Source organism: Lutra lutra, chromosome 6 (genome assembly GCF_902655055.1).
Source record: "Lutra lutra chromosome 6, mLutLut1.2, whole genome shotgun sequence".
NCBI lineage: Eukaryota > Metazoa > Chordata > Mammalia > Carnivora > Mustelidae > Lutra > Lutra lutra.
In genome coordinates, this window is record NC_062283.1 from 62,935,290 (window position 1) to 62,956,253 (window position 20,964).

General features: G+C 43.5%; 1 protein-coding gene across 1 annotated transcript in view; it reads right to left on the reverse strand.

Moving 5' to 3' along the window:
- Positions 1-20,964, reverse strand: part of BICRAL (BICRA like chromatin remodeling complex associated protein) — a 102,063-nt gene that overhangs the window by 79,929 nt on the left and 1,170 nt on the right. The window contains exons 2-3 of the mRNA XM_047732826.1: positions 15,274-15,363; positions 130-398 (exon numbers count right to left, since the gene is read on the reverse strand). The gene's annotated coding sequence lies outside the window, so the exon portion shown is untranslated. The remainder of the gene's footprint in view (positions 1-129; positions 399-15,273; positions 15,364-20,964) is intronic.

The following is a 20,964-nucleotide window of genomic DNA, read 5'->3' on the forward strand; positions in this document are numbered from 1 at the left end:
CTCCAGCCCCCCCTCCCTCGCTTTTCCCCTCCCCGAAGGAAAGAGGCAGAGGAAGGAGGTTGTGTGTGTTTTTTTTTTCTCCTTGAAATTTTTATCACAAAATTATAATACACTCAAAGGGAAACTCACCGTCATGAAAAAGCAGTGCCTTGTCAACGGGGTTTCTGCGCCATCGCACCAGGGGCGGCGGCGGCGGCGGCGGCGGCGGGGCGGGGCGCGGGGCGCGGGCGCGGGAGGCTCCCGGCCGAGCGGCGGCCGGCCACACGCGCTCCGCTCTCTCTCTCGCTCACCCCCGCGCCGGGCGGCGGGCGCCCGCTCCCCGCGCCCGCCCGGCCTTCATGCTCTGCGCCCGGGCAAACCGCTCGCCTGCTCGTCTACCTCCAAACTTCGGTTCTCGCCTAGCAAAAAATGTGGAGATTAGGGTTTTTTTAATTTAAAAAAAAATTTTTTTTTTTTTTTTAAATCAAGCTCCCAAGCTGTCAATTCCTGTTTCCTTCGGGATTCTTTTTAACTTCAGAAATGTATTGGTTTATTCAAGAAACAGGTTTATTTGGCTTTTTTTTTTTTTTTTTTTAAAGATCTACAAGATGCGTGCTATTCTCTGCAGGCGCCCTGCACACACACACACACACACACACACACACACACAACACTCTCTCTCTCTCTCCAGTTTTAGCTCGACGGGGGATGGGGGGTGCGGGGGGTTAAAAAAAAAAACAAAACCAAAATATTTGTTTAGAACTCTGATAAGAATCAGTAAAATATCTTTTTGCATATGCTTTTGAAAAAAGTAAAACAACACTTTTACTTAGTTATTTGGCAAATAACTGATTCATTCTAACTTTTAAATGTACTAGGCTTTCCTTTGCAACACCCTCTCTTTTCATTCCAGAATCGTGAAACCTTATCTGTGAAATCTGTAAGTCAGCATTAAAAAGAAAAGAAAAGAAAAAGAAAAGAAAAGAAAACATAACTTTAGCGGCCAAGATGAAGGTGAGGAGCTGATTAAGTCACTGGAAACATCCAATTCCTATTGCCTTCTCTTTACTGGATATCCTTTATCACCACCAATATTTTAAATTTGTGGAATTTTCATTACATGATCCCCAGTCTTAAAAACGGAGCTACTCAATCTTATAACACTCTTTGGTGCAAGTATATAGTTACTACCCATTCTGAATCACAAATCTCAAATTGTTGAGATCTCTCCATAAACCATCCAGCCCTCAAAGTGTTTATGTAAACGTTAATTATGATAGGGTGGATTGGGAGGGGTATCTTTGTGTCTAGGTTAATTGTATTTACTTTTCCTGTAAATGCCAAGGAAAATACAGTGGGGGTCTTGTTATCTTTTAAATAAACATCAAGGGCAGGTAAAAGATGAATTGTATAGGAATGTGACTTAGATTTTTAAAAACTACATATGTGGGGCACCTGGGTGGCTCAGTGGTTAAGTCTCTGCCTTCAGCTCAGGTCATGATCTCAGGGTCCTCGGATCGAGTCCCGCATCCGGCTCTCTGCTCTGCAGGGAGCCTGCTTCCTCCTCTCTCTCTCTCTCTCTGCTTGCCTCTCCGCCCACTTGTGATCTCTCTCTGTCAAATAAATAAAATCTTAAAAAAAAAAAAAAACTACATATGTAAGCTCCAAAAATGTTCTAAAATTATTTTAAATTAGTTTGTAATACATATAGCAGTGGGGGTCCTGCTGATAAACAGCATGTTCAGACCCATGTCCCCAAGATACTTGGTGAGTTTTAAATCAAGTTATCGCTAGATTTAAATTATTCAAGTGAAATTGTTTAGTTTCTATATCCCCTTAGAATTAAACACAGTAGTAGTACACCTTGCTTGCTTTTATAAGGATACTGTAACTATGCTGTGTTGCACAAGATAAATATGTCAGTGTTGGCATACAATGTTGTCATACTCAAGATAGAAAATCTTTTTAAAAAACAAACTATATCTTGCTCTAGTAACTGCTGCTCTGTCGTTCACAATGTATGCTTTGTATTTGGACATGCCTTAAAAATATATTCAGTGATTTAGTATCACATAGTATCATCGAGGTGTTTTCTCAGAAAATGTGCTTCACATTCAGCCAAGGCCTTCCTGGAACAGTAGTCTCTGCATAAATTAGCATATTACTCTACACTTGACAGTTGGACCAACCAGTTTTCTAATTGGCTTGGGAAATTTTTAAACACGTTTTAAAGTGCTCTTGGATTGGCTGGAATTTAATTATAATACCCATTTTGAAGAATCACATTTCAAAAGAGTTCATGGATTATTCATTGCAATTAGTACCCACCAAGCAAGTTATACAGCTGTTGCTCCACAGCTCCAATGAAATATTAATGGATTTCAGAATGCTATTCTCCCAAGTCACCCCAAACCCAAAGACACACAAATTTGACTTTAACAGATCAAACAAAACTGAATTTGTATACTTATAAAGAGTATAGAGCACTGCAGGATTTTTAAAAGAATGTCCACATAGAAGAAAAGCACTGACATTTCCTGAATGCCTACTAACCACCTAGATGCTTATATACATTATTGGATGAACCTTCCTACAAACCTGTAGAATAAGGTTTAATCAACCTGACTTTGCAGCTGAGGCTCCCAATGGTTTCAGTAATTTGTCTGAGGCCATCAGTCTAATATGGGCTGGTGAGGGAGCCCAAGTCAGGATGATGCTAAAAGTCACCCTCTTCAAGGCCTGAAAAGGATCTAGGGAACAAGTAGTCCTCCCTGTTTTAATATAAACAGAGTTCAGTACTGTGGCATAGGCAGACGGGACAACTGTCTGATTTGTGACGACCTAGTTTGAGAATGCCAGCTGTCAAATCTAATTTTTAAATTTTGGGGGGTGTTACAAAATCCTGGGACAGCAGTGGGGAGAATCTCAGATTCACCAGACACCACCAAAACTAATATCACTTAATACTATAACAAAACAAAAGCATCTTTATTTTTTCCCATGTGATTAAAAAAAAAAAAACCTAACATTTTAAATAAGGGATATGCCTTTGTACATAAAATTTTAAATTATGGTTTATATAAACAAGATTTTGGTATCTGAATGTGATATCAGGAAACTTTTTAAGGAAAAAAAAGGAAACTTTTTAAGAGGAAACTTCTTAAAATGGCTTGATTGTACACAAATAACTTTAATAGTATTTCCTGTAATTATGTACAACTGAAATGGTCATTCCTATGATTCCCATCTGCATGTGTGACTTAGAAAGAAAGAAGGACAAGTGGATACAGAAGAAAAAAAAAGGAAGTAATTAAATTATAATTGAAATGTTCTAGCATGTGTTTGGGCATCCAAATAAACAGGCCCAATGTCCACAAAACACAAGTTGAAATATATCTGTTTTTTGTCTTTTCCCTCCATATGTTCCCCTTGGTTGGTGGGCCATTCTCAGAAGAGCAGAAGGGGAAGAAAGCAGATGCTGAGATTAAGTGGTGATGCGCATGATCAGATGTGCCCCCATCACAGAAATGCCAAAATATACCAGATGAGTTAGTAAATGCTCTATATAGTGTGTGTGAAGTAAAAATGGAAAAATTGCCAATGTGCATAAAAAGGTATATACTTTTATTTGTACCTCTAGAGGTACTTATATTCTGGGGCTTAAGTGCACTAGCTCTGTATTCAGGCTGACCTGGGTTCAGATCCCACCTTTGTCACAACCAGGTGTGTGGCTTTGGGCAACTCACTTCACCCTTCAGAGCCTCAACTTCCTCATCTATAAAACGGGTAATTATAATCACGTCTGAGAGTTATTTTAAGGATTCAGGAACTAGTGCATGCAAAATATTTAGCAAGCTACCTGAAACAGGAAAGGTCACAGTATTTAGCTAATATTATATTGTCTTATTTTAGTTATGCATCAGTAATTTATTTTAGTATGTCCCTTGTAATTTCCCAATTGCAAGCTCATATGATTCAACCTAATTATCTCTCTCTTATGTTCCCTCCCAGATAGGGAGCTCCATAAGGGCTTTCTATTCTCTAAGGGCCTACCAGAGTACTCTGTATAGTTAGCTCACCATCAGTACCTGTGGGATAAAAGAAAACCAGCCCAGTCTGCAAGAAGCATAAGAACACAAGAAATCAAACTGTATCTAGAGACCTGTATATTAAGGGAGTGCAGTAAGTCTCCTGGAACCACATAAAACCATTGCCCAATGGATCACAGGCAGAAGAGGCTAATGGTTTAGAGTTCTTCCTCCCCTTCCCCCCACCTCCCTCTCCTTCTCTCTCTCTCTCTCTCTCTCTCTCTCTCTCTCTCTCTCTCTCGCGCGCGCGCGCCAGTTAAAGCTGTCATTTCCGGATTTTAGCCCTGTGGTCTCTTTGTCTAATTTTTTAAACTTCTCTCACCTCTGTTTCCTTATCTGTAACACGAAGGTAACAATACCTGTATCTCAGGTTGGTGGAGAGTTAAATGACGTTAGTATGACAAAATCCTTGCTTTAGAACCGGATATATAGTAAATATTCAATAATAGTTACCCTTAGTGTTGTCACTGTTAATACTATCATTAGAAGTAATTGTTTTCAAAGCAATGGTAAACACGCAATTTATTGGAGTCATTACAACTGTTTTCAAAACCTTGCCTACGTTATTTGATACACGAATATAAACACCTTAAATCATCTTTGTAGAGACTAAGGCTATTCTTGTCATGACATATTTCAAGCTGGTTATTTTCCTTGACAGATTTTTAAAAGTCTGAACTCCCACAAGCTTCTAGTACAAGGATAAGGAGTATAACAGAACTGCAAAAAAAAAAAAAAAAAAAAAAAAAATGCAGTCAGCACTCCCACTGGCCTTACTGTCTTACACATCTAGCCTGCTTCCCCACAGAGTATAAGGGGGGAGGGCAGTCATCAGGTTCAGACACCACATGCCTGGGATGCCTGGGTGGCTCAGTCAGTTAAGCACCTGCCCTCAGCTCAGGTTATGATCCCAGTCCTGGGATAGAGTCTTGCATAGGGCTCCCTGCTCACTGGGGAGCCTGCTTCTCCCTCTGCCTGCTCTGCCTGCCACTCCCTCTGCTGTGCTCTCTCTCTCCCTCTCTAACAAATAAATAAATAAAATCTTTAAAAAAAAAAAAAAGATACCACATGCCAGCGCAACTGGAAGGCATGGCTGGGATGTGTCACTTGCCAAGTCCCCACCCAGCCCCTCTGGTGCTCTGGCAGAATGCCTAACCTGTCCAAAACAGAGCACTCCTTCCCCACCGCGCCCAAGGCAGAATAGAAACTGTAACTTCTGCGAGTACTTTGATCACTGAAGAGCCACATTCTTATTTGAGTTGAGGAAAGTTAATCAGGCATTTTTACAGCCCCATACGACACCCCTCAGACCATACAATTCCCTCCCACCTACGTCTTTTTTTTTTTTTTAATATATTTTATTTATTTGACAGAGAGCTAGAGAGAGAGCACAAGTAAGCAGAGTGACAGGGAGAGGGGGAGAGAGAGAAGCAGGCTCTCTGCTGAGCAGGGAGCCCGATGTGGGACTCGATCCCAGGACCCTGGAATCATGACCCGAGCTGAAGGCAGCCACTTAACCAACTGAGCCACCCGGGCGCCCCCCACCTACGTCTTTTAATGACTGCCTCCATTCCCAGGTACTCTGAGACCATAAAGGTGACACCCTATGCAAAGAGGTAAGTACTCTTGTACCTCACAAAGTTTATATCTCCCCTCACTGTAAATCATACCAGTCAACTAGAAGGTGGGTGTATGAATCAATCTCTTGTGAGTTAGATGACCTGGAGTCAGGTCTAAGGCAATTAGGATCAGAGATGGGTAGTCTAGGCAAAGGACACGTATGCTCTGGAGGTTTAGATGGTGTGGGGCATGGTGAAAGCTTGATGGGTTATTCTTGCCCTGTCCTAGGGCAAAACCCCAAACTCAAGTCATCCTCTCCCCTTCTGAATTTGGTCTTCCCTCTAGTCTCTGTGTTCACAGACCAACCCCAAATATTTTAGGATTGTCTATGATTCCTTCTTATTCTCTTATTTCCCTTAGTCCATGCAACCCACCTCCAACATCTCCCTCAAATCCAGTCTCTTGTCTCCACCTCACTTCAGGTCCTCATCTCTCCCTTGCTTGGCCTCCCCATTTAATCTTGTATCTAAATTACTGCAAAAAACACCTTTCGCAAACCCAGCTGGTTATGTCACACCTTCGTTAGCACCGCACTGCCCAGGGAAGCTTATCCAAAATATAGATTCCCAAGGCCTGGACACTTGGAAGTTCTGGGGAGAGATGAGGTGCCAACATTTATATTTTCAAGTGGTCCATGAATTACTCCACTTGCCCCCCAGGAGCACCTCTAGCCGCTCTTCTCCCAGTACCCTGCAGTACAATCATGGAGGACAGCCTGTTCCTGAATAAATTTGCCCACTGTGAGCAATACGCTTTCCCCTCCTGCCTGGAATGCCCTTCCTCCTCTGGGGCAAGTCCACCATTCTCCAAAACCCAGCTCAAATGCCACTTCCTCTGGGGTGCCTTCTTCTATCCCCTACAAGTGGCTTTCAGACATCTTTGTCTGAGACTCACTCACTCTCAAGAAATAGACTCCACATTACCATGCAATAAATATCTAATTAAAACAAAGGTTTTGGAAAACAGTATCTAAAAACTTACTATGGAGGTTGCAACTTGAGATGCCCTTGACCACTGAAAAACATGGGTTCAAAGTGTGTGGGTCTCCTATATGCAGATTTTCTTATAACACAGCCCTGTTAATGTATTTTCTCTTCCTTATGAATTTCTTTTTTTTTTTTTAAGATTTTATTTATTTATTTGACAGACAGAGATCACAAGTAGGCAGAGAGGCAGGCAGAGAGAGAGGAGGAAGCAGGCTCCCTGCTGAGCAGAGAGCCCGATGCGGGGCTTGATCCCAGGACCCTGGGATCATGACCTGAGCCAAAAGCAGAGGCTTTAACCCACTGAGCCACCCAGGCGCCCCCCTTATGAATTTCTTAATAATATTTTCTTTTCCCTAGCTTACTTTATTGTATGAATACAGCATATGGGCGCCTGGGTGGCTCAGTCAGTTAAGCGTCTACCTTAGGCTCAGGTTATGATTTCAGGGTCCTGGGACTGAGCCCCATGTGGGACTCCCGCTCAGCAGGGAGTCTGCTTCTCCCTCTCCCTCTGCCCCTTCCACTGCTCCTTTGCTCTCTCTCTCTCTCTCAAATAAATAAAATCTTTAAAAAGGGAAAAGAAGGGGCGCCTGGGTGGCTCAGTGGGTTAAAGCCTCTGTCTTCGGCTCAGGTCATGATCCCAGAGACCTGGGATCAAGCCCCACATTGCGCTCTCTGCTCAGCAGGGGACCTGCTTCCTCCTCTCTCTCTCTGCCTACTTGTGATCTCTGTCAAATAAATAAAACCTTTAAAAAAAAAAAGGGAAAAGAATACAACATATAATACATATGACATACCAAGTATGTGTTGATCAACTCTATGTTATGGAAGGCTTCCAGTCAACAGTAGACTATGAGTAGCCAAGTTTTGGGGGAGTCAAGTTATGCATGGATTTTTGACTAAGCAGTGGAGGTTGTGGGGGAGTTGGGGCCTCTAACCCCCATGTTGTTCAAGGGGCAAACTTTCAGTCTATTCTATCTCACTTTTAGAAGGGCTGTTAAGCCACCTTGTAAATGGATTTCATGATCCACTAATGGAGGTGACCCTCATTTGAAAAATGCTGCTTGAAGGGAATAAATGCCCCCTTTCCCTATGCATGCAGTACATACCTCTATCATACTATTTACCATATTCCACAGTAATTATCTGTTTACAGTCTGTCTTCACCCCTACTTTCCCTCCCCCAAATATGCACACACCAGAACCAAGTCAAGATATCCTTGGGCAGTTACACAGCCGTTGACAAATGCAGAAATGAGAATACTGGAGAAGGAATAATTTAATTGCCTTTTTTTTTCCCCCTTTTCTGGTTATGGCTCACAGCATAGCCTATCAGCAACTCCCAAGAGGCTGGGTCTAGGAATCGTATTAGCATCAACCCTTAAGTTAAAAGGAAACAGCCATTGTATTTCAGCACCACTGAACCAAGGTGTCAATTCTTCTCGCCCTCAAAAATAAAAACCACAGAGGCAAAAAAACCAGAAAATATTTTGTCAGGTTGCTAGCCTGCCAAGATAGTGCAAATGTGGGCAAACAAATCTCTTTCTTAGATACTTAGCAGCAAATATTCAAAAACCTCAAAACCCTCCTTCCATACCACTTCAGAAAGGAACCACCCCCTCTCTGGGGCGGGTGCAGAGACCTTTCTATCTGTGCTGCCCGAAGCTCCGTTTCTCACTAGGCTCTCTCCATCAACACAAACAAACGAAAAAAGTAGGAAAAAAAAAACCAAAACCAAAACCCGAAACAAGAAAACCCCAGAAAAGCTAAAATGAATGGCAGCAAAGAACCCGGGTGGCAAGTTCTAGTGCGAAATGTACCTGAGCTGCATGCACCAGGCGAGACAGTGGCCCGCAGGGGAGGGATCTTGTTTCTGCAGCACGTGGCTCCAGCAACAGGAAACCTGCGTGCGACACCCCCCACCTGCCCGCTGCCCGCCTGCTTGTTTGCAGCACTGCCATTTGCGTGATGCTAATTTGCTCCATGTCTTGGTAAACATATTTGGAGAGCCTTTATGAAAATGCATTGTGGACTTGGGGAGCTGGCCCCAGAGCAGGCTGGAAGGCAGGAAGGATAGTCACCAAGTGAAATGCTCTGAGAGCCTCACAATTCTATGCCAGAAGAGAGGGGAAGAGGAGACACTTTAATGCCAGGTTTTAAAGAATGCCTAAGAGTTCTCTAAATGGTGTGGAGAAAGAGAGGAGAGAGCTCTGGGCAGAGGAACTTTATGTGGGGCTTCACAGCTCATGGCAGGGAGTCTGGGTGATTCTTTAGACTGCTGCTTTTCACACTATAGGTCACAATTCAATAGGTTATAAAATTCATGAAATTGTGACCAGCTTTCATAAAAAACGAAAGAGCCTAGAATAGAAAATATCTGAACATATCACAGGAAGTAAAGTACTGTCAACTTTTTTGTGAAATTTGTTTTCATTATAAACGTGTCTATATATGCATGTGCTGGTTTGTGATATAAAATAAGTAAGACAGGAGGACACAATGTACAGCATAGGAATATAGTTAAAAATATGTAACAACTTTCTCTGACAGATGGTAGTGAGATGTATCCTGGTGATCACTTCATAATGTTTATCAATGTTGAATCATTGTGTTGTATACCTGAAATTAATACAATACCATATGTCAACTACACTTCAATTAAATATATATATTTATTTATGTATATATGTATTTCTTACTGTGGTGGTGACTAAATTTTTAAAAAAATTTTATAATTATTTTTATTGCAATATAGTTGACACACAACGCTACTTTAATTTTAGGTGTACAACACAGTGATTCAACAACCCTCTAGGTTATGCTGTGCTCACCACAAGTGTAGCTGCCATCTGTCACCACACCATATATTATAATTATTACTACAATGCCATTGACTATATTCCTTATGCTGTTCCTTTCATCTCTGTGACTAAGTCTTTCCATAACTGGAAGCTGGAATCTCCCACTCTTCTTGCCCATCCCTCCATTCTCCTCCCCTCTGCAACCACTGGTTTGTTCTCTGTATTTATGGTTCTGTTTCTGCTTTTTGTTTGTTTATTCATTTGTTTTATTTTTTAGATTCCACACATAAGTGAAATCAGATGGTATTTTGTCTACGCTTAAGTAAAAAAATGAAAAAAAAAATGTATTTGCTCCTGTGGTGGTGATTAAAATTAAAAAAAAAAAAAAAGCATGGGGGCGCCTGGGTGGTTCAGTGGATTAAAGCCTCTGCCTTCGGCTCAGGTCATGATCTCAGGGTCCTGGGATCGAGCCCCGCATCGGGCTCTCTGCTCAACGGGGAGCCTGCTTCCTCCTCTCTCTCTGCCTGCCTCTGCCTACTTGTGATCTCTGTCTGCCAAATAAATAAAATCTTTAAAAATAAAAAACAAAAAACAAGCAGGGGCACCTGGGTGGACCAGTCAGTTAAGCATCTGCCTTCGACTCAGGTCATGATCTCTGGGTCCTGGGATCGAGCCCCGCATCAGACTCCCTGCTCAGTGGGGAGTCTGCTTCTCCCTCTCCCTCTGCCTCTTCCACTGCTCCTTCACGCGTGCTCTCTCTCTCTCAAATAAATAAATAAAATCTTAAAAAACAAAAACAAACACCGCCCCCCAAACACCTGTCTAGGCAAAAAGGGGTACCACTTGAGGTACCCCTTTTTAAAGCAGCCGTTTAGATTGCTATGAACAGATTGGAATTTTATGAGAATAAGTGTGGTGGTAGTATGAAAGACGGCTGCACAGAAGTGAAAAAAAGCTCAGGGGACACATGGTGATGTGTTTTGTAAGGCTTCCCCACACTAGACAGGGAGCTCCTCAAGGACAGAACCATCACATAGCTCTGAAATCCTCACACCCGGCATACAAGTAGGCACCAAATACATGTCTGACAGAGTACGGTAAGTCCTGAGTGTGACTAATCAAGATGACTCCCAAGGAGCCTTACCACTTCGCAGTCTCACCTTTGTGTACCCCTCTCCCACGCAGTACCAGGGGTGGTCTGTGACTAACAGAACAGGGTGGAAGCGACTGTTTACCACATCTGAGGGTAGGTTATAAAGGCTGCAGGTTCCCTCGGAGGTGCTGTCTCTGCTCACTCACTCTGAGGGAAGCCAGCTGCCCCATCCTAGGACAGTCTGTGGAGAGACCCGTGTGGCCAGGAACTGAGGTCTCTAGCCAGCAGTCAGAGGGGCCCTGAGGCTTTTTGCCCATTGTGCAAGCACATCACCCACCCCGCCCCCACCTCAGTTTACTGCAACCCCAGAGCACAGCTGGATTACAAGCTCCTTCCTGAGAGATCCTGAGGCAGAAACTCCCAGCTCAACTATTCCTGGGTTCCTGACCCACATAACTGTGGTGTAATAAATGCTTGTTGCTTTCAACTGCTAAATTTTGGGGGTACCTGGCTGGCTCAGGAGATAGAGCAGGTACTCTTCATCTCAGGGTTGTGAGGTCCAGCCAAACGTTGGGTGTAGAGATTACTTAAAAAATAAATTAAAATTAAAATTAAACTACTAGGGGCACCTGGGTGGCCTAGTCAGTTAAGCATCTGCCTTCAGCTCAGGTCATGATCTCTGGGTCCTGGGATTGAGTCCTACATGGGGCTCCTTGCTCAGTGGGAAGCCTGCTTCTCCCTCTCCCTCTGCGTCAATTAAATAAATAAAGTCTTAAAAAAAATTAAAGTGGGGTGGCTGGGTGGCTCAGTCACTAACTGTCTGCCTTCAGCTCAGGTCATGATCCTAAGGTCCTGGGATGGAACCCCACATGGGGCTCCCTGCTCAGTGGGAAGCCTGCTTCTCCCTCTCCTACTTCCCCTGCTTGTGTTCCCTCCCTAGCTGTTTCTCCCTCTGCCAATTAAAAAAATATTTTTTAAAAAATTAAAAAATAAAAATAAATAAAAATAAACTGCCAAATTTTTTTTAGAGATTTTACTTGTCAGTGAGAGAGAGAGAGAGCATGAGAGCAAGCAGCACAAGCAGGGGGAGTGACAGGCAGAGGGAGAAGCACGCTCCCTGCTCAGCAGGGAGCCTGATGTGGGACTCGATCCTAGGACCCCAGGATCATGACCTGAGCTGAAGGCAGATGCTTAACCAGCTAAGCCACCAAAGCATCCCAAACTGTTAAATTATTATTTTTCTTTTTTTTTTTTCAAAAAATTTTTATTAACATATAATGTATTATTAGCCCCAGGGGTACAGGTCTGTGAATTGCCAGGTTTACACACTTCACAGCACTCACCATAGCACATACCCTCCCCAATGTCCATAACCCAACTAAACTGCTAAATTATAAGGCACTTTGTTATATAGCCATACACGACTAATACACTGGATTATTCATAAAGTCTGGAAGAGCTGAACATTTATACCAGCATACTAGAGTTACCCATTGTTTAGTATCATTTTGTTCTTTTCTCCAACAACCTAACACCTCACATCTTCAGCCTAATTAGGGAAAGGCCCATGACCCAACCTGGACCAATCGGACCCTCTCTGCTCATGTTAGTACCTGGGACACAGAAACTGGCTCAGCTGTGGGGAGCAGACAATATGGCTGGGAAGACTAAGGGTCATGGCCGCCATTTTGGAGCAGTTACAATTGGGCCCATGCCAGTGGGTGGGAACAGGAAGGCCACTGCATCAGGGAGAAGGGATTCTCACTAGGGGTGGAGGGAAGGAAGAGGGTTGGAGAAAGTGCCTGCTGATATTCTAAGCCCCATGAGGCCTGGCTGCCTTTCTAGCATTTGGATTGGAAGACTGTTCTTTAGAATTATTCCTCATTTTACTTGCTCTCCTATAAGTGAGTTCCCTCTCTTGCAACCAAAAGAGCCTCGGGTATGCTGCCCAGAAGCCTCTCCAGGGCGCTGGCCAGCGTAGCAGCTCCTTCCACTCCAGCAGGCCAAGTATCCCACTAAGCTTCATTATTACTGCTCTACAGTAACGGCTATGGATTGCGTAAAAGGTCCTTTCAGACCATCCAACTCCTTCTGCCTTAGCTCCATTTTCACCAAGTAATCCTTTGATTATTAATGTACTTCAATTTCAATTTCAATTTAAAAAAGTTGTGTTCTGGCCAGCTGACCTAATCACTCCAGTGGTTGGGTAGGTTCATGCCCATTATAAATTCACAGACTGGCTCTCGGGTACAAATCATTCTTGAGTGACCTCCACTTCATTTCCACTGGCCTCGGTCAAGCCCTGTCACTTAGCCAACGAACCATTTCAGCAGCCCCCGCTCCAATCCATTCTCTTCAACTTCTCTTCCTAATACACAAATCCAGTGCCTCACTTCCTGCTCAAAACCGGCCATGGGGCCCCAGTGCCACTGGAATGATGAAGGTGGGCTCCAGCCCATGGTTCACCACCTCCCTCTCTGTTCCCTCTGACTGCTCTCTGCTCTTCACACATGGTGTTTATGCCATGTTCTGCAAATACTATTGGTAGCTCCCCTTCCTGCTCACTTTCCCTCAGCCCTCTCTCTGGCCTCTTCCCTCTTCCCATTGTACTCCCAAAGAACTTCCTCCTTCCTTTATAACACAAACTGCAGTTGGCTTGACTTGTAATTAATCATCTTCATGTTCATCCCCAGATCATGAGACTCAAGGAGGTGAGGACTATGCTTTCCTCGTTTGCAGCACCCCCCAACCCCAAGACCAACCAGAGCATCTTCATCAATGTTCCATGCTAAAGGAACATTTACGGAGCATTTACTGTATCAGGGCACCTAGCTGGTGTTAGGAGGGACCAGGCACTCCACAAATGGCGACCAAATTGATTATAGTCAGTTGGGGTAGTAGAGACAAGTTCTCCCCAGACCTAATCACATTTAGGTAAGGTGCCACCTAGCCTCGCTATGCAGAGCTGGGAGAGCAGAAGCAGGCTCCTGGTGACATCTATGGTGCAAAAATGACTGAATCCCAGCCCCCATTTTTTTTTTTTTTTAAATAAAGAAGGAGCTACAATTTCCTGGTAAACTAACTTGCTTCTCCCCTTTCCTCTCTTTCCCCATTTCTACCTTGTACTGTGACTCACAGGCACATTACAGAATGCTAGCTTCAGGTTGAAACAGCTGAACAATAGGGAGGGGGTGATCCCTCCCCCCTCCAGCTATCCAGTTTATACCTTTTAGAGAAAGGGCACATGAGTCAACCCATCAGTGACTTTATTGTAATTCTTTCAAAAGAGTCAGCATCCACATGTGAAGGCGGAAGCAGAAACTGGTCCTGATTTATCTACTGACAACCCCTGTCCTGTCCCCAAGTGTTCCTCTATCCCTCTAGAGCTTTGTGAAGGCCTCAGCTCTCAGCAAACCAGAGACAGACAATGTGGAATCCTAAAGAGCATAACCACTTCAGGTCATCTCAGAGAACTTTACACAGTCATTCCAAAGCCATTGATGAAGAAACACCGATCAATAAGCAAAAACCAAACATAGCCCATAGAACATAGAATTGCTCCTCTTTTTAAACAAACATGCAAATTCCTACACACTAAGTCTCTGTCTTTCATAGGCTATACAGTAAATGAATACCGCCTCAAATCCGTGCTCACCTCACAGGCTCTACAAAGGCAGTAACACATAGGGCACAGACCCCTGATCACGGCCAGAGCGACCTCCAGAGACCTCCAGGAGTCGCCAGCTTGGGGAACACAAGGACACTTGTAGTGACTCCAGCTTTCTAGGGAATGGCAGCTTTGTCAAGAAGCTGTCTTCCTCGCTGGGTCTTTACATCTCCAGTTACACCAAGCTTCACCTTTCACTTCATGTTCATTCTCCAGACGGAACAAACTTTTTATTACCTTATGGGAATTATGCCCTTAAAGAATAGAGGGCCGCCTGGGTGGCTCGGTTGGTGAAGCGGCCGACTCTTGGTTTCGGCTAAGGTCATGATCTCAGGATCTCAGGGTCTCAGGGATCAAGCCCCACATGAGGCTCCTTGCTCAGTGGGGAGTCTGCTTCAGATTCTTTCTTTCCACCCCTCCCCCCACAAAATAAAAATAAATCTTGAAAAAAAAAGACCCAAAGAATAGAAAAAATGGAGATGATGGAGGGCAGGGGGCGTGGCTCCCTCATGAGCTAAATAAAGGACTGTTTCTCTACCCACAGGCCAACTAGGATGTACTCACATTCGTGTCTCAGCACATTTCAAGTTACTACATGACAGGGCCCCTTCCAGAGAGTAAAACTCACAACTGTTAGAGGCAGAAATGCTTCACACTATAGCCTGTTTCACACTCACATTCACAAACTTTATGTGCCATTGTTCCCTCCTCCAAATTTTTCACTTTTTATGAGCGAGACTTCCAGCATTTTTCCAAATGGAAGGAGTAGGAAGTACGTGCGGCACCAACAGGTTCCCACCTGAGAAGGTGTTTTGTAGGAATTAGCTCAGTATCCATTTTTCCTTACTGCTATCTCTTCATAATGACACAATGTCCCTTCATCCATGCCGAAGTATACTTTTGAATACCACAATGTCAAGGCATCATTCACTAAACCACTTTATCTTTTCTTTTATATATATATATATATATATATATATATATATATATATATATATTTTTTTTTTATAGGCTCCACACCCAATGTGGGGCTTGGACTCACCACTGCCAAGATCAAGAGTCACAAGGTCTACCGACTGAGCCAGCCAGGCGCCCCAACAAAACCATCTTCTCAAACTTTTTTGACTGTAACCTATAAAAAGAAATATATTTTATCTTGCAAGTCATGTTGTGTATCCATAAAACATACACATGTAATATAAACTCATTTATGCCAACACAATGCACTGACATCTTTTTGACATTTTTAAAAGATTATTTACTTATTTGAGAGACCATGAGCGGGGTTGGGGGAAGGGGTAGAGCTGAGAAGGGAGCCTGACATGGGACCTGATCCCAGGACCCTCAGATCATTACCTGAACCAAAGGCAGACGCTTAGCCAACTAAGGCACCTGAGCACCCAACATTTTTTTTTAAAGATTTTATTTTTAAGTAATCTCTACACCCAACATGGGGCTCGAACTTACAACCTCAAGATCAAGAGTCACAAGGTCTACCAACTGAGCCAGCCAGATGCCCCTCTTTTGTCATTTTTAAAAGACTGCCATCCACTAAATGGATTTCATGGTCTTACTGCATTAGAACATATGACATGAAAACAGTAGTTTATAGTATTTCACAGAAAAGTGGCATTTTATGGCAAATAATGAAATCCCACTAAAGAAGAGGGCCTTAAAAATTCCAGGCAGAAGAGTTGACAAAGAGTAAACTTTTTGCTTCTTATTTAACTTTCAACTTCCAGGACACTTTACAAGCATTTGATCTTAGTAAATGAACATTTCAACAAAAACTTTTAAACAATCTCAAAACCTTGTGGGTCGCACTGTTCTCTTTATACTGAAGAAAGAAAGAAACTGAAGCAGAAAAGTTACCTCCACCTCTCACCCCACCCCCACAGTCTGTATTAAAAACACATCTGTTCAGGGATTACAATTCAACAATATCTTTTAAACAATCTTAAAATCATTGCTTCAAATTATGACATACAGCACAAACAGGTCCTGGCAAGGTTACCACAGAGATTAAGGGAGATAATATAAGAGAAGTACATGGTGGCTCCTGCTACCATTCAGGTTCTCAGGTTATCTTTTCTTGGCTATGTCTGATCTCTACATGGCCAGAGGTTCAATCACTCGCTGAGCACCTGCCCTGCGGGGCAATAGAGAACAGGGTCCCTCAAGGAGTCTACTGGCTCCATGAATAAAAACAAATACCATTAACAACTCGGATTCTATGCAAACTAGTGCAGCCACTCTGGAAAACAAGATGGAGGTTTCTCAAAAAGTTAAGAATAGAGGCGAGCCTGGGTGGACCAGTCTGTTAAGCTTCTAACTCTTGATTTTGGCTTAGGTCATGATCTCAGGGTCATGGGATAGAGCTCTGAGTTGGGTTCCATGCGCAGTGGGCAGTCTACTTGAGATTCTCTCTTTCTCTCCTTCTTCTTCTTCTTCTTTTTTTTTTTTAAGATTTATTTATTTATTTGACAGGGAGAGAGCACAAGCATGGGGGATGGCAAAGGGAGAGGGAAAAGCAGACTCCCCACTGAGCAGGGAGCCTGATGCAGGGCTTGATCCCAGGACCCTGGGATCATGACCTGGGTCGAAGGCAGATGCTGAACCGACTGAGCCACCCAGGTGCCCCTCTCCCTCTCTTTCTGACCCTCCTTCTCATGGGCACTCACTCTCTTTCTCTAAAATAAACAAATAAATCTTTTTTAAATTTCTTAAAAAGTAATTAATTAATTAATTAATTTTTAAAGATGTATTTATTTATTTGTCAGAGAGAGAGCAAGCGAGTACAGGCAGAGTGGCAGGCAGAGGGAGAAGCAGGCTCCTCGCCGAGCAAGGAGCCCAATGTAGGACTTGATCCCAGGACACTTGGATTACGACCTGAGAGCCAAAGGCAGTCACTTAACCAACTGAGCCACCCAGGCGTCCCATATTTTTTTTTTTTTAAGTTAAACTAGAACTACCCTATGATCCAGCGATTGCACTACTAGGTATTTATTCAGAGAATAAAAAAATACTAATTCAAAGGGATATATGCACCCTGACGTTTGTAGCAGCATTATCTACAACAGCCAATTGTGGAAATAGCCCAAGTGTTCATCAGCTGATGAAAGAATGAAGACGTAGTATATATACAATGGGATATTACTCAGCCAAAAAAAAAAAAAAGTAATCTTGCCATTTGGGGTGAATTATCGCTAGCAAGTACAATGCTAAGTGAAATAAGTCAGTCAGAGAAAGGCAAATACCATATGATTTTACTCACATATGAATGAGCAAAGGGAGAGAAAGAGAGAGGCAATCCAAGAAACAGACTCTTAACCTTAGAGAACACACTGATGGCTACCAGAGGGTAGCTGGTGGCGGGGGATGGGGAAAGAGACGAAGGGGATTAAGGAGGACATGTGTTGTGATAGAGCACCAGCTGTGGGCTGTTGTATGGAAGTGCTGAACCACTATATGGTACACTTGAAACTAATATTACACTGTATGCTAACTAACTAAAATTTAAATAGCAACTTTATACACATACATGATAAAAAATAAATTGTTTTTTTGGGGCGCCTGGGTGACTCAGTGGGTTAAAGCCTCTGCCTTCAGCTCAGGTCATGATCCCAGGGTCCTGGGATCGAGCCCCACATCGGGCTCCCTGCTCAGCGGGGAGCCTGCTTCCCCCCTCTCTCTGTCTCTGCCTGCCTCTCTGCCTACTTGTGATCTCTGTCTATCAATAAATAAATAAATAAATAAATCTTTAAAAATAAATAAATAAATAGGTTTTTGTACCTTGAAAACTACAAACAAACCCCTAGAATTCTAGAGTGCCTGGGCTGAACAATTCATTTATTCCTCCAACAGATAATTATTGTCAGCCTCCCATGCTAGGCATGGTGCCATATTCTGGGATTATGGGGTCCAAAAAATAGTAGATACAACCACAGTCCTTAGGGTGTCTACAGTCAAAGAGTTTAGAGTTTCTAAACTCTATTCCATTAGTATTCCATTAGTATTACATAACATACAACTGTTTGACACTCCCTTATCTGTAAAGTGAGGTAAGATCAGTGGTTCCCCACGGTAAAGACTTCATAGATAGAAAGGCTGTCATAAAAGAAATACTTAAAAAAAAAAAAGAAAAAAGAAAAATGATATGATCTGTTAATATAATTCTTTATCTGAATTAATTGTCAAGAAAAAAGAATCACCACATATCCTTATTTTCCCCTTAAACTATAAGCCAGGTTTTATCCCGATATATTAAAGGATTTGTCAGAGCTTGCGCAGTTCTCTTTCTGGGATTCTCTCGTTTTCTTTTGCAGGACTACTTACATGTAGCATATGCCCAAATATCCCCAGAATTGCAGAAACCCTGGACAGTAAAGGGTCCTTTCTGAGACAGTATATAATGCACATAGCAAATTCTGCTTCTACCACTCACCTTGAGGACTGAGAAATGTTCTGGAACAAAGGTCCAGCAACTGGCAGGCAGAAAGGGACCTGGCAATAGCTGACGGTCTACCACAGGTCTGCCCAATAGTTGGTACTTTTCCCACACATTATTTAACATCACAACAATCCTGGGAGAAATATATTTTTCTTTATCTCCACTTTACAATTGGAGGAAACTGAGCTCAGAGAGGTTATGCATCATGCTCAGTGTCACAGAGCTAGTAATCAGCATTTAAACTCAGATCTGTCCACTTAATTACCATCACTCTACTTCACTGACAGGAAAAGAAAGAAGAGAAAGGACAGATACAGGAAAGTTTTAAGAGATGTATATGCCTTTGCCACAAAAAGAATTTGAAATGATACTCAAAAGACAATTTAGGTAGCTGACTATATGTCCCTCCTTCTACGAGTCAACAGCTTCAGAGCCTCTAACTCAGCCTCTTTCCTGATCAGCTCAGCAAATACCCTCCTCTGGCCCTGGACTTTGTCCCTTTTCCTAGAACAAGAGAACAAGAAGCCCCTTCCAATTTCTAATCACAGTGCTAGGAGAGCTCTTGCTTCTGGCCCATCTTCAGCTGTTAATTCATCTATTTAACATCTTTCTATCAGGCACTTCCTGTGTAGCTGGCACTGTGCTAGGCACACAGCTAGAACAGGACACATTCATGCTTGGAGAAGCCCAAGCTGTAGAATACGTATCTATAAATAGATACTGACCTCACAAATGGATAGGCGTTCACCCAGAGCCAATGGAAGGCAGAATCCAGATAGGCTTCCAGGAAGAGGTGTGTAAAATAGGTCTGGTGGGAGGCAAGGCCCCCAGGTGGAGATTAGAGAATCACAGGCAGTAGGACAAGGAAGCAAAAACTAGGTCCCAAACGGAGTCACCAGCTCTCTCTCCAAACATGCTCTTCCTGGTTCACTATCTCTCGCACCAGGATCACCATGGACCCATCTTCTCAAGCCAAAACCTTCCACAACTCTCTGACCTCCTTTATCCCTCACCTCCAGTGAGTCAGAGTCCTGTGCAGTCTCCTAAATCTCTCATATGTTACCCCCTTCCTTCTCTCTCTTCACCCCTCATCGCGGCCTGGGACCTCCGCTTCTCCTTGGCTCCAGAGACAGCCTCCAAACTGGTTATCAGGTTACTTTTGCTCCAAGAGAATCCATTCCACATAGAGCATCCAGCCTGATTCTTTCTTAAGGAGGGGGTGGGGAGGAAAAGTAATCTGCATCTGTCATTATCCTGCCAGAATCCTTCCCCAGTTCCTAGTGACTTCAACGTTAAGCCCAAACTGCGAGACCCCTGGTGGTCTGGCCTTGGCTCACTACACCAAGCTCAACTCTGATCACTTAACAGCTTCAATGTGCTGCAGGTCCTCTAACGGGGCGGCTTACAACCCTGGCTGCCCGCTAGGACCACATGGAGAGCTTTATAAAACACCAGTGCCGGGGCGCCTGGGTGGCTCAGTGGGTTAAGCCTCTGCCTTCGGCTCAGGTCACGATCTCAGGGTCCTGGGATCGAGCCCCGCATGAGGCTCTCTGCTCAGCACGGAGCCTGCTTCCCCCCAACACCTCTCTGTCTACTTGTGGTCTCTGTCTGTCAAATAAATAGATATAATCTTAAAACAAACAAACAAAAAAAAAAACCAGTGCCAAAGTCCCATTCCCAGGGATTCCTCCCAGGACTACCAATGTGCAGCCAGGGCAGAGGGCACTGCTCTCGTCAAACACATCTTTTTCTCACGTCCGGGTTTACTGCCATGTCTCTGTTGCTAGAGGCACTGGAGCTCTCCTAGCTTCCTGGCCATCAGGCTAGGGACTTCTTGTCTTTCTCACTGTTGTATTTCTAGGACCTAGAATGGTGCCCAGATCATAGCTGGTGCTCCAGGAATATCCACAGAAAGGAGTGATAAGTGATTTCTTTCCCCCCTTCTCCAGGTTAGATCTCACTCATTTTTCAAGATTCAGCTTAGATTTTCTTTTTTTTTTTTTTTTTAAGATTTTATTTATTTATTTGACAGAGAGAAATCACAAGTAGGCAGAGAGGCAGGCAGAGAGAGAGGAGGAAGCAGGCTCCCTGCTGAGCAGAAAGCCCGATGTGGGGCTCGAACCCAGGACCTGGGATCATGACCTGAGCCGAAGGCAGCGGCTCAACCCACTGAGCCACCCAGGCACCCCCAGCTTAGATTTTCTAAAAGACACCCCCCTACCCACCCCATTCCTCTGGTCTGGATTAGGTTACTGTGGGTGATCTTGCACCCAGGATTCCCCC